Source organism: Balaenoptera acutorostrata, chromosome 14 (assembly GCF_949987535.1).
Source record: "Balaenoptera acutorostrata chromosome 14, mBalAcu1.1, whole genome shotgun sequence".
NCBI classification, from domain to species: domain Eukaryota; kingdom Metazoa; phylum Chordata; class Mammalia; order Artiodactyla; family Balaenopteridae; genus Balaenoptera; species Balaenoptera acutorostrata.
In genome coordinates, this window is record NC_080077.1 from 30,499,664 (window position 1) to 30,514,559 (window position 14,896).

A 14,896-nucleotide genomic window follows, 5' to 3' on the forward strand; every position below is an offset into this window, starting at 1 on the left:
TACACTCAATCTAATAGAATCTAACAGCAAAGCAACTTCCGGCTTAAGAGCCCACCAACAACATTCAATCCATCTTCATGTAACAAACACCAATATCCTGAAGACCTTCAGTTAATTCCCTTACATCTCAAGCTTAACATTAAGGGCTCAAGAATGGACATAATGTACATACAATTCCAATGACAGTGCAAGAAACAATAAAATAAACTAAGGGGAAAAAATTAGTCTAGCATTAAAATATTAAACCTATTAAACCAGAAACGCTCGGTGTAAAATTTACTCCCTTGAAGTTTAGCAAATTCACTTAACATTCTAAAATAATTATGCGTAACCTGAAATTATCATGAATGATTCCTGATTTACTTCTGCAGAATAACTTATGCACAACGGAATGTGTCGGAATCATCCAAAAAGTAAGCAGATACCATTACAGAAAACACCATATAGATACTTAGCAGACAAGCACTCCAGAAAGACATCTTATCCAACCATTGATAACAAGTTACTGAACAAACGTTTAAACACCTCCTAGGATTTTTCACAGAGTTTCAGTCACAAATTATTTTCCTAAGATAATATGCAAGTCCTTTTATTTTGAATGACTTTCAAAATCCAAGGTGTCAAACAAACAAAATGAGGGAAAAAAAGTATCAGTCTAGCTGGGATCCCAGCCTATAAAAACCTTGCTTCATGGAAAAAAAAAAAAAATAAGAAGTCCACAATCTCACAGTGAGGATGGAAACAATCATCCCAAACAGGAATCATTATGGATATTATTATGCAAATCACAGAGGATTGAAGAAAGGGGGAGCCTTCAGTCCAGGGTGAGTGAGCAGAGGTAACTACCTTTACAAGAGTCTCATTGAAGGATACCTGCACTGCTAGACAGCCCCAGTTAGTAGTGCCCTGACATTGTCCCTTTCATCTTATGAAAGTGCTCTCAAAACTGAAGTCATAAAGGCTCTTTACTTTAAACTTATGGACTTCCAGACTTACTTCCCTTAATATTAATATTTGAAGCATTGGGCTTCCCTGGTGGCGCAGTGGTTGAGAATCTGCCTGCTAATGCAGGGGACACGGGTTCGAGCCCTGGTCTGGGAAGATCCCACATGCCACGGAGCAGCTGGGCCCGTGAGCCACAATTGCTGAGCCTGCGCGTCTGGAGCCTGTGCCCCGCGACGGGAGGGGCCGCGATAGAGAAAGGCCCGCGCACCGCGATGAAGAGCGGTCCCCGCACCGCGATGAAGAGTGGCCCCCGCTTGCCGCAACTGGAGAAAGCCCTCGCACGAACCGAAGACCCAACACAGCCAAAAATAAATAAATAAATAAATAAATAAATAAATAAATAAATAAGAAAATCCTTTAAAAAAAAAAAAAATTTGAAGCATTGTTATGATCTGTGACATCTACTCTATACTTTTCATATCTGAGTAACATAACTAAACTGTGGTCATATGTAGTTAAACAATATACAAAAGCATACAATGTATATCAATTTGTCAAAGTTATGCATTTAAAAATCACTGATTATACATAGTAGTTATCAAATACCTATGTGTTATAAGATTTGTAAAATAAACAGAAAACTTTGAGGCAAGGGCTATTCAGACAAAAGTTAGCTAAAATAAAGGTATAAAGCTATAAGGTATAAAGACATCCTAAAAACAACCATAATATACTTTTAAATCTTTGTTGAATAAATATTTTAACTTCCTGTGCAAGACTTTAATCTATTGTTTAATTCCGGGTCAAAATGAAGTAACCCAATTATGCACTCTGTTATATAAAAGGCCCAGAGGATGAAATTACATCTCTCTTTAATAAGATCCCCTGAAATCCTATCCTAGAGTAACTTAGCAGCCAAATTATTTTTCTTCTGTTAATGCTGATTGAGCAGTAAATAATAACTAGGAGAAAAACAAACACGTAAAATAAAGTGTTTCACACCTTTGCTGGAGAGTTCTTAAATGACCCTGAGCTACCAACAACTTCAGTATAAGCTCAAATGCAATTATTTTATCAACCTCTAAATAAAGCAGTAATTCAAGGCAGTTTTCAGTGTGTTAATTTTAATTTCTAGATGTTAAAAATCTGTATACAAAAGTATTCAAATTTTAGTGCTGAGGTTGAAACGAATAAAAAAATCTTGTTTCAAAACACAGTGCTGAATTGATACAGCCACTACGGAGAATAGTATGGAGGTTCCTTAAAAAACTAAGAATAGAATTACCATATGACCCAGCAATCCCACTCCTGGGCATATACCCAGAGAAAACCATAATCCAAAAAGACACATGCACGCCAATGTTCACTGCAGCACTATTTACAATAGCCAGGACATGGAAGCAACCTAAATGCCCATCGACAGATGAATGGATAAAGAAGATGTGGTACATATATACAATGGAATATTACTCAGCCATATAAAGGAACCGAATTGGGTCATTTGTAGGGATGTGGATGGACTTAGAGACTGTTATACAGAGTGAAGTAAGTCAGAAAGAGAAAAACAAATATCGTATAATAACTCATATATATGTGGAATCTAGAAAAATGGTACAAATGAACCGGTTTGCAAGGCAGAAGTAGAGACACAGATGTAGAGAACAAATGTATGGACACCAAGGGGGGAAAGTGGAGGTGGGGGTGGTGGTGTGATGAATTGGGTGATTGGGATTGACATGTATACACTGATGTGTATAAAATTGATGACTAATAAGAACCTGCTGTATAAAAAATAAATAAGTAGAATAAAAAAATTTTTAAAAAGGGTTTAAACATTAAGAACAAAGCAAAAAAAATAAAGAAAAAAAAACCACAGTGCTGTTGCAATGGCCTTAGCCCGATAAGGTGCTTAAGCCCTCCCAGCCTCCATTTTTGCATCTATAAAATAAAGGGTTTGGAAAGAGCAATCTCTAAAGTTCCCTACCACCTCTAAAACAAGCCCACTAGCCCTCAGTATCAAGCATGGCCATATGAAAAGGAGATAAATTAGGCGAGACATTTAATATAAAGGAAACATGAGTGTGCTTTTGAATCTTCCGAAAGGCCCTGGTATAGAAAAAACAGCAGAGACTCCAAATTCCACCTACGCCCATTTTTTAATCAGTAGACTGAAAAATAAAGAACCGTCTATTTTATAGTTCTCCCTCTGCCCCTTTCACATCATCTCTGGTGTGACCTGCGAATTACAGAAAATGTTAATATAAAAGAAATGAACACAGATCAAATTTTTTTCTCCTTCAGTATGAACACTCAAAACATTTCAGTGTCATTGTTGCTGCCACTGTGGTTGAAGACACATGTCAGGGTGGAGGACTGCAAAATCAAGAGCGCATTTTCCCCGGGGACTCGCCTAGCAGTTAATATTGGAGCCAGACTGCCTCGGTTAAAATCCTGCTCCCTCACCCACTAGCTGGGTGGCCCCCTCATCTATAAACTGGGGGATAATAATAGTGCCCGCCTCATCAAGCTGTTGTGAGAATTAAACGAGCTGATATACACAAAGCATTCAGAAAGCCCACGTGAGGACTGCATAAATGTTAGCTGTGAGCATCTGGGGCTCACAGTCTAGGTATAATCCGCTGTCCACAGGTGTCGTCCACAGCAGTTTGGGGAAACCAGTAAAAGTTAAACGAAACAGGCAATGTCTGTCCCTTCTTTTTGAACTCTCTTTTACTTTTTTGGAAGACCTTTCTCCACCCTGCCATGCTGGCTCCCGCCAAGAGATTGAACGTGAACTTCTTCCCATGTGAACACTAACAAGGGTATTTGCATCCTAAAGCAGTCTGAGCAGAGAAATCAGTCCTCCGTCCAAGAAGATATGAAATAATAGGATTCCACGTACTTTGAGGCGAGTATTTTCTCAGTCCGACTCTATTGTCTACTTTGACACAATCCCATCTAAATAAAAAGGCTCTTCTTTTTGTTAGATGTACTGATATCCAAAGAAAACAGAGAAAGCAGTTTCTTCCAAAGATGAGAGGCATTTTCATTGACCACAAAAGTGTTTATTTTTCTCTTGTCTCTTCCTAATGGTTTTGATGCAATAAATAAATAAATAAATAAATAAATAAATAAATAAATAAACTTTCCAGGCTAACACACAGCCTTAAGTCCTAATCAGTGTGACCTACTTTGCTAAAAGAAAACTGAAAATGTCTCACAATATTGAGTTCTAGGAGATCTCCTTCCATTTTTTAAAATAATGCCTATTGCTGATCTTCTTAAGCATTTAATCCTAATCATACTACCTAAGCATTTAATCCTACCATGCTTCCATTCACTTCCTGACCTCGTACTTCCCTCCTATGGAACTAAATAAAAAAGAATGTCATCCAGGGAGAGCACCTTAGAATATCCAAGGATACGGGCATTCTCTAACATTTTCAGTCAGACGGTGGATCCCTCCCTCATCCCACCGTTACCTTCTCCATTCTGACCTCCGCTGACCCCTCCTCCCTCTGTGACAACTTGAGTCAATTCTCCACGGGACTCCTTTTCCCCCCTGTCACCAACCACACACAAGCTTCCCCTTGTTTGAAAAAGGTGCTCCCTTCAAACACTCATCTGTTTCTCTTCTTCCAACATACAAACTTCCTCTTACTTCCTCATCATCTTTTCTGCGTTGAACCTCTGAGATGTCTCTACATCTTTTCTGTGTTCAACCTCTGTGTTGAACTCTAAAAGGACTGTGTCCTGAGGGGCCACCAATGGCCTTCTAATCAACGAATGAAATAGCCTTCTTCTTAGCCCCCATTCTGCTTGCCTTCTTGAAATGTCAGAAAGCGATGACCAATTCCTCCTGAAAGTTATTCTTGGACACTGGCTCTGAAGACAGTATTACCCTGACCTTCCTTTCTTTTCCCTATCTCAGTCTCTCCTGATCCATCTTCCTCCTTCCACTTCATGAACATGGTATTCTTCTAAGTGTATCCTCATCCTCCTGCCCTTTTGCCAGCTATAATTTCCCCTTATATACAGCATCTTAAAAAGTACTGTTCTGCTCTATGTGACCAGCCTAGACATCTCCTCCACGGCACCACAGAGCTTTACCAGTTGCTAGTTTGACGTGTTCTCCAAAGTTCTAAATTCAAACACATCTCTCTGATTACTGAAGTCACTGACACGTGGTCCTGAACTCTTACTGGTACCCTTAAGCTTGAAACTCCAGGATAATCCTTGCCTTTTCCTTCTCCATATCTACCATGCACCTTCCTCCCATTAACCCTGTTGGTTAGTTACCCAAGTTCAGTAAAGCTTCAAGTTCTTTACATTGATTCTTTCCTAGCTTTCTTTCCACTGTCACACATTTAGGCCAGGCGTTGGCCACGTGTGGTCCACAGCCTGCCACCTGTTTATGTAAAAAAATGTTTTATTAGAACACAGCCATGCCCACTCACGTATGCGTTACCTATGGCTGCTCTCACACCCCACCAGCAGAGGTGAGGAGTTGTACAGAGACTACATGGCAAAAGCCAAAATTATTTACTGTCTTGACTTTTGCCAAAAAAAGTTTCCTGCCCCTGGTTTAAGCCCTTTTCAGCTCACACATAAACTGCTTCAAGGGCGCTTAAACTATCCTCCGTGCCAAGTTGCACACCTTCACTAATCTTCCTACCATCTGGTTAATTTTCCTAAAACAACATTTTTAAAATGCTATTCTCTTGCTCAAAAATTATGGGACTTTCCATTACGTCCAAGATAAAGGTCCAAAGATAGGGCAGCATCTTATACATCTCTACACTTCATGTCATGACAAGCATCATGCTGGTAACCAAACACCATGTAAATACCGAAACTTGGCTTCAAAGACCCTTTCAGTCTGGTCTCAGGACTTCTCAGCCAGAGTCCCCACCACTCTACATCTTCATCTCCACAAAGCTTCTCATTCAGTCATTCTAATCCATCTACAGTTACTGGGCAGGCTTTACTGCCTTATATTTTGCACTTTTGAGTTTTCATTCCCGCTATTCACCAGGCCAGGATAGGTCCTATTGTGCCCATACAGTTCCATCTTTTCTTTAAAGATCAAGTTAACGTATGACCTAGCCTATCTAGAATGCCTTTCTTGACCTTTGTTGAACAGATTTTCCCTGCTGATAGCATAGTACTTATTATTCTATACTGTTAACTTGGCAATGTTGTTTTGCTTTCTTGCTTAGGTTCTGTTCATGTGTTTGTCTTTTCATCCCAGTTCCCTCAATAATTTAATATAGCATATTATATTAATGTTCAGGTAAACTTCCTCAAATATTTCGCAGGGAATAAATATATAAACAAATAACTCATTGAAAGTAGACATAATATAGATCAATGATGCTTGCCTCCCCCCAGAAGACATCTGTCCATGGCTAGGGACATTTTTGATTGACTGTCACTAAAGAAAGAGAGTGGGGGAGGAGGGGAAGAAGGTACTACTGACATCTCATGGGTAGATACCAGAAATGCTTCTAAACATCGTCCAGTGCACAGGATAGCCCCCCACTACAAAGAATTACCCCACCCGAACGTCAGTAATGCTGAAGCTGAGTATCCCTGATGTAGATCAATTCTTTGCTAAGCTGGGATGCATAGAAACATCATATCTACAAACACAGCAATAAGAAAGTAATATTTGTTGACTATTTTCTTCTAAATATTTATGGCTTTTTGTTACTTTGACAGAAAATGCAAAGAAGTGAGTAATGTTTGAATACCTATACGGCTGTATGCTGGCTTTTTCTCTCGAGAGGGGTAAACCCAGTAACCAGTAACTCAGGCATAATATATGATCGTTAGGAAATTTGAAAGAAAGCACATCAAAGGAGAATTCACTGACTTTGGCAACGTATACTAGCTGCGGCATACCTCAGGTGTTATGGTAGCAGGACAAAGACGCTGTCTTATGTAAACTGTCATCTCTTTAACCTCTAAATTTGAATGCCCCAGAGCTCAGTCCTTTCAATTTGTCTCTATCTAGACTTCATCTCTTGGTGATCTCAACCAATAATAGTTCTTTAAATACCATCAATACACTGAAGCCTCCCAAATGTATTTCAAGTCCAACCTTCTCTCCTGGGTTCCACATGGTTACAACTAACTGACTCCCCCAACATTTCCACTCATTTTTCAAATATCAGGTAAAACTTATTATGTCCCTATTAACTCAGTTACTTAATAGTCTCCTGGGAAGCTGTCCTCCATTCAGGGTCTCAGCAATTCAATCTTCCTCCATCTTGGAGCTCTGCCATCTTTACCTGCAACCCTCCTCCTCATTCTCCACACTAGGCAAACATAGAGACTAAAGACTCATGCACAGGCTTCTCACTGGCTCAGCCTGGAAATAATGCAAACATCACTTCCCCTAAACTAGCTATATCGTCCTGTCTAAATGTAAGGAGGCTAGGAAGTGTAGTCCCGGGTGCACCAGAAAAGAGAAGTATGAAACGGGGTTGGTGAAAACACGGCAATGTCTGTTACCATGTCTAAAATTGAACTCCTGATCTCCACCCTCAACCTGTTCCTTCTAACTCATTCCATCTCAGTAAATGCCCAACTCCATCCTTCCCACTGCTCAGGACAAAGACCTGGAAGTCAAGGTCTTTCTTTCTTTCTCTCACAATCCACATCTAATCCATCAGCAAGTCATCTTTGCTCTACATTCAAACCATATCCTGAACCCAGCCATTTCTCACCATTTCTACTGCTATCTTGTCCATTTCACACCTGGATACTTAGAATAGCCAAGTTTCTACTCTTGACCTCATATGGTCCATTTTCAACATAGCATACAGGATGATCTTTTAAAAACTTAAGTCCCATCATGTCATCCCTAAGCTTAAAACCCTCGAATAGCTTCACATGTCACTCAGAGCAAAGCTCAATCTCTTACAGTGGCCTAAAGACCTCTACACAATCTGTACTCCTCACCTCCACACTCCCATTCTTATCACTTCCTTATCTCCCCCTTGATTTCTCCACCACTGGCCTCCTTTTTATTCCTTGACTGTACCAGACATGGTACCATCTCACTTTTTTCACAGTTGCTGTTCCTTCTAACCAAAATCCACTTTCCCCAGATACCCACATGGCTTCTTCAAATGGCATCTTTGCACGATGCCATCTTCTCAGTGAGATCCTCCTGACTACTCTCCCAAAACTGCAACTTGCTCCACCTGTACATCTTAGCTCCAGAACTTCCCATCCTCCTCCCTGCTTTATTTGGTTTTTCTGGCCGCACTGTTACTTTCTAGTATATAATACTGGTTTCCTGTTCATCTCTCCCAACTAGAATATAATAAGCTCCATGAGAATAATATTTGTCTATTTTGTCCACCAAGTATTTCCACCATCTAAAACTATGCTCCAAATATAGCAGTTCCTCACAAATATTCACTGAATAAATTAGTAGCTACTGCCCAAATCTCATTTTAAAATAACTCTAGAACATCTTACAATCATATATTAAACTAAAAGTTTGGGCAGGACAGAAACTGTAATATACTCATCTTTTAATCCTTAGTTTAACAAATTTCCTGACAGAGGGTGAGAAATTTTTATTGGTTTAATTGCGTTTGTTGAATTATCATCAAGTTTCATATACTCTTCTATCTTACCGCTCCCTGTTCTGAAGATTTAGTGACGACAATTGTGCAATTGATTTGTAATCGTAGTGGAATAACTTACATTTCTCTCCACAATATTTAAAACTTTTGCTCTTTGTTTAAATAAGTTAAGATCAAGTTGAGTTTCAATCCATAATTTAAGATACCAAATGTATTGAAGGGTCTGAAAACGATTTAAGTTGATGAAAGCAGGCAAGATAATGTGTGCAGCAGCATGGATTCTGGAATAAGACTTGGCGAGCTCACACTCCATCAGCACAGCTTTCTAGCGGTCACAACCTTGAATGTGATCTCTAAGCTCAGCATCAGCGTGCTCTTCTGTCAGTCAGGGTTATGACGGAGGCTGCCACATGGGGCTGTTGTGTGGTTTAATGAGATGAGTCACACAAAGTACTTAGCGGGACAGCTATCAGTGAATGCAAGCTGTTTTCATTAGTGAATGTTTTCCATTTTGCATATACCTTATAGCAAAAGTTACGTTACATTAATTTTCCCACTTCTCAAAATTATTGAAGCATGAAAAAAACAGATTGTATTTCTATCATAAATAGTTATTTTTATTTTAATTCCTAAGGTAGAATTACTGGACAATCAATATACCATATGTAAGTTGTAAATTTAGATAAGAGACTTCTGGTACCCAAAGATATCATCGCTCTTATTTGCACCTATACTATGCAAACAAAGTGCTCAAAGCTGGATAACTACCCAGCTCAGTATCAGCAAGTATGAGCTTTGGTGCCACCCCTCCTCCCTACCAAGTTCATGGCAGATTGCACTCTACTGATAATGTTACTCTTCCAATGAGCCAGGAGGTAGCTTTAGGGTTCTTCTCCACATAGTTGCCACAAACTGATCGGAGTTGACAGAAGAAAAGTCTAATATTTACGCTCTAGATCTTGACAAATGGTATGCAATTACAACCCGTATTCTGTATAATACGGAGCTTTCCTTCTCTCTCTCTTTACATATGTGTGTGTATTCTAAAATTTGTTGGAAAGTTTTACTAAATTAAGTTATAATTTTAGAAGGTCATAGAAGATAATAATTCATGGAATCTTCCTGTGAATCTTCATAAGCTCATGCAAAACTATAGAAATTCAAAGTTAGAAAATTGCTTAAAATGAAAGAGCAAGTCTCAATGACTAATAAAAATTAAAATATATTTAACGTATCTACTTGGTAATTTCACCGTTTAGGTACTCTAATATCTAAATGCAAAGCAAAGCCATAATTGGCAATTGGGAGTTACAATAGTTCTGAAATTGATTCAGCTTTAAGCAGAATTCCATTGAATTCTGAAGTATATTGTCCAGTTGGGTGGTATAAAAAATACATGTTGTAAATACGGTTCTTTTGACTAGTTAAAAGGACAAGTTCTTCCAGATTTGTAGCCTCAAAAGCAATAACCTGATTTCGGTTAGATCTGAATAAAATACACTGTATGCATGATCTAAAATCAATTAGACTATCCAAGAAAAAAGCAATAGAAGAGTAATAGGATTTCCAGATATTGATAATGCTACATTATCAAAAATGAAATAGTGATTTAAACTAAAACTAATAAAAATAATTCTTTTCTACATAGTGTTGAAACACCGATAGAAGTTGGTGATTCTTAAGCTCTACATCTAGATGATAAGTTTGATGGTATATTCAATTCCATACAACAGCTAGAAAACTGTCTAAATGGCTCAGAGAGCAGCTCAGGTTTTAAAGATGTGCTAGTGGCTATAGTCAAAAATGATAATATGGAATCTCTAAGAACAAACAGCTGAGGAATAATCTAAAATCATTTGGTATTCCAGGGGTGAAAAAGAGACAGGAAAGAGATTAATTTATTAAACTAACTAGAATTTTAATACGCATTATTAAATTAGCAGGTTTGATGCAAGAAAATAAATACTATTAATATCTACATATATATGAACTTCTAAAAATACTGCTGAAATATACGATGTAAAATATGTATCCAATGGATGTGACTTAATTTAGACATCATTAGTTGAAATATGTCATCAGTAATATAAATTAACTGATTCAGTAACAGTGTTTTACATAAGTAGGAAAATTCAGGCCCTTAATGTTTTAATATTAGGGAATGCAACTGTACCATAAACTGTAACTCATTTTACCTAGTAGCCACTAATATTTTATTGTATAACATATACTACATAAAATTAACAAACAACATATTTTTTCAAACCTTCTAGCTCGACGATTAATTTAGGCCAGACTCCCTCTCACTTTGATATGAATGAATCAGACCAGAAAAAATCTGTGGGAATCTTTAGCACCACCGAAATAAGACTTTAAAATACCTCAGTGGGGCTTCCCTGGTGGCGCAGTGGTTGAGAATCTGCCTGCCAATGCAGGGGACACGGGTTCGAGCCCTGGTCTGGGAAGATCCCACGTGCCGCGGAGCAACTGGGCCCGTGAGCCACAATTACTGAGCCTGCGCATCTGGAGCCTGTGCTCCGCAACGAGAGGCCGCGATAGTGAGAGGCCCGTGCACCGCGATGAAGAGTGGCCCCCGCTTGCCGCGACTAGAGAAAGCCCTTGCACAGAAACGAAGACCCAACACAGCCATAAATAAATAAATAAATAAATTTAAAAAATAAAATAAAAATAAAATAAAATAAAATAAAATACCTCAGTGTATAAAGATACTATAGAAGCTATAAAAACATAAATATTGCTCAGTCTTTATTTGAATACAAGGAATATAATATATTTCAGAGTATCAAACGAACTTCTGATTATCAGTATAAATACTGTTTTGTATAATCTAGATTCATATTTATTAACAAGAGCAATATTTCCTTAAAAACTGTAGCAAGCTATAATTGGATATAACAAACTGCTTCTAAATAATTATGAAGTTCTAATAAAGAACTTCAGACAAATATGAAAGTTAAATCTTAGTTTAATTGCTTACCTCTTAAAATTTCCTAGATTCTCTAAGCCAGACTGCAAAAAATGATCCAGATATAATGCAAAAAAAAAAAAAAAAAAAATTAAAGACCAAACTTTGTTTTGATCACATGCTGTTAAACTAGTGTTACATGTTATATGCAATTTTTTTTTTAATGTTAAGTGATACATGAACTCATGAGTCAGTGATCCATTCTGAGAGTAACATTTTGGCTTTCTAAAATTTGTCAGGCTGTTCATTAACATACCTTACTAACAGTATATAAAAGCTTTTGAAGAAAACATTTATTGAATGTCAGCAAGAATTGTGCTAAGAAGTAAGGATACAAGATGAACAAGACCCACTATTACTCTTAAGTAGTTTATAATCTAGTAGAGAGGCAAATAAACAGATAAGATTTCAGTTCTGTGGGGTAAGTCCTGGGATAGAGGTAAATGCCAAAGGGTATGGCAGCACATTGTAGAGGCCCCTGACCCAGTGTGGCTGATGGCGCGGGGAAGAAGGAGGCAACCTGAGAGCCTTGTTCAGAGGGAGCAAAGCCCTCAGTGAGTCTTCGAGATTTACAAGTTCTCCGGTGGGGAAGAAGCCCATATGGGAAGAGGCTATAGTGCTAGCAAATGCATAGAAACCACAGAGTCTGCAAGATTCAGGGAACTGAAAGAAGCCAGAAATAAGACTAGAGATACAGACAAGCAATTAAGTCTGTGTGCTTTACTACACACTTGGGATTTTCTCTTGAAGGCAAGAAAAGGCCTGTGAAGGATATTAAGTAGAATAATGATGGGATTAGGTATGTAAATTAGGAAGGCCACTCTAGAAACAAAACAGAAAAAGACAGTTAAGAGATAAAAATAAAGATCCAAAATAAGGATATAGAGATAAGAGAACAACTTTGAGAGATATTAAAAATTAAGAATGGATAGGACTTTGAGATGGAGATGCAGGAGAAAAGGATGACTACCTGCTTTCGGAATTAACTTACTCAGTAGCTCATGATGCCATCCACTGAGATGGGAAGTAGTGGAATAGAGGAGAAAGGGGGGAAAATTGTGAGAGGAGAGCTGGTGAGTTCAGTTTTCATCTGCTGAGTCCATAGACCTCTGTGCTTCCAGTCAGGGATGTCTGCCAGAAGGTAGTTCTGATATGCAATATGCAAGAATGAACACACATGCTCATTAAAGACCATATGAATATATCAGGCTATTGTAATATTTGCTAACATTTATTGAGTTTTTACTCTAAGGAAGGCATGTGCTGAGTCCTTCTTATAACATCTTTTTATTATCCTCCCCACTCTACAGATGAGGAAGAGTTTGAGAAATTTCCCAATGGTATTTAAGTGTCAGAGATGTCTGATTTCACAACTCAAGTCCTTACCTTACGTTGTATCATGCAAAATCCATTCATTACAGGTTTTAGGACCAGATAACAGTGGGTTCAATTCTAATCTCTGCTACTTAAGAGTTGTTTGAGCTTAATATTCTCTAAACCATAGTTTCCTTATCTGTAAAATGGTGACCATAACAAACACATTGCAAGGATATGGTAAGGATGGGAGAGAGTATACAGAAAATGCTAGATGTGCATTAAGTGCGCAAACTGGCACCTATTGTTATGTCTATGCCTAGAGAAAAAAAAAAACTCTTTCTTGAAGTAAAATAGCTATGATCTAAGTAAATTCCCTTTCATCTTATTATGAGCTCTCTTTTAATTTCACCCTATTTGTTCTATATCTTAATAAACACTAAGTATCATTTTTCAAAAAGCTTTGAGACATTAATCAATATACTCTGGAAGATTTAAAGTCATTTAAGGATTTCGTTCAAATAGGAATCATTTCAATGTAATGGGAGTCGATTCTATAGTGAGGAAAGTCCAAATAAGAAAACTCAAATGCGATAAGGCATGGAGAGAGCTTTGGACTTGGAGTCAGAAGACCATTGCGAAGTCCCAACTCTGACTTGGGACTTAATAGGCTCAAGCGTCCCTTTGCACATGGACAAGATGAACAGATGAGCCTGTATGTTCTTATAAGTCCAAGAATGCTGAAGAAGAAGGCTTTATGATGTTTATAAAAACCAAAGCAATTAAGCCATGAACACTTGACGCAAACTTCAAGTTTCCTGTGGTTTAAAGCAGAAGCGCCCACTCTTGATGGCCTATCAAACCACTCCATGGATCAGGAGCTGTCAATTTGACTCTGACGGGCTCATAACCCTCAGATGGAGAGTTCAGTGTTGGCGAAGGAAAAGAGAAAGGGAGGATGGAGAGCACTCTTTCCTTCTCTCAAAATCTCTCCCATTCTCACCACCGATTCAGCAGCTGGGTTTGAGCTGAGGTCACTCAAGACTTCTGATTCTCAAACCTGGCTGAACATTAACAACACTGAGAACTTAATTTTTTTTTAAATACTGAGTTCCACAGCCCTAAAATATCACTGGAAGGAAACTCTATACGATTTACAAGTGCTGGGTTTCACTTTGTAAAAGGTGGTATGAAGCATTTGGGGTAATAACCTCACTCTAACGGTAAACCTAAAACTATATTCTCTTTAACCTCTTTTAACTGTATTGAAACAAAAACTTGTTCTTAAGTATATACACACCCTAAGGTAATTAACTGGATCAACCATCCCTGTTTGCACAGACTCCACCTGCTTTAGCTTTGAAAATTCCATGTCCCAGGAAATTCCTGGGTCTCTGGAAAACAGGGACAGTTGGTCAGTCTGACACAGACACACACACACACTCATGCATACTTGCACACATGGATGCAAACTTTTAAGTAACCCTCAGTGTGTTAGAACAAAGTACAGATAGACAGTAGTCCTCTCATGAAGGATCGCCACTAAGATAATGTCATCATTCACTCAGGTACATATATGGTCACACTTACAGACCTCTGATGCCACTGGGATCCAAAAACATACAATGGCATGGGCGACATATCATCATGCTGACTATCGTCCCTTTTGCTAGAGTCTATACTACCAATACTTATAATTCGATAACCAGAATTTTTAAAAAACTACCTTGAAGCCCCTGCCTCCCAACTGCCTTTTGTCTACTTTTGTAAAAAGTCGAGCCATTTTTGAGGAATAATATCTCTACTATTTGACAGATTTTTTAATAGCCTTATGGCTTTGTAATTTTTTGTTACATTTTTCCTGTAATGATGCCATGTGAAATTAAATAATAATATAATATACAAAGAAATTAGATAATGGTCATGATGTCTGTCTGTAAATTAAAAACTTGATTATCATTTCATCTAAATGAAATACTTAATAGAAAATAAAATAAATTAACTTAGAATGCCATGTATACACCAGAACACACATTATTCTGAATTTTCA

General features: G+C 38.0%; 1 protein-coding gene across 16 annotated transcripts in view; it reads right to left on the reverse strand.

Moving 5' to 3' along the window:
- EYA4 (EYA transcriptional coactivator and phosphatase 4) overlaps window positions 1-14,896 on the reverse strand; it is a 296,342-nt gene that overhangs the window by 216,566 nt on the left and 64,880 nt on the right. The gene's annotated exons all lie outside the window — the stretch shown is intronic.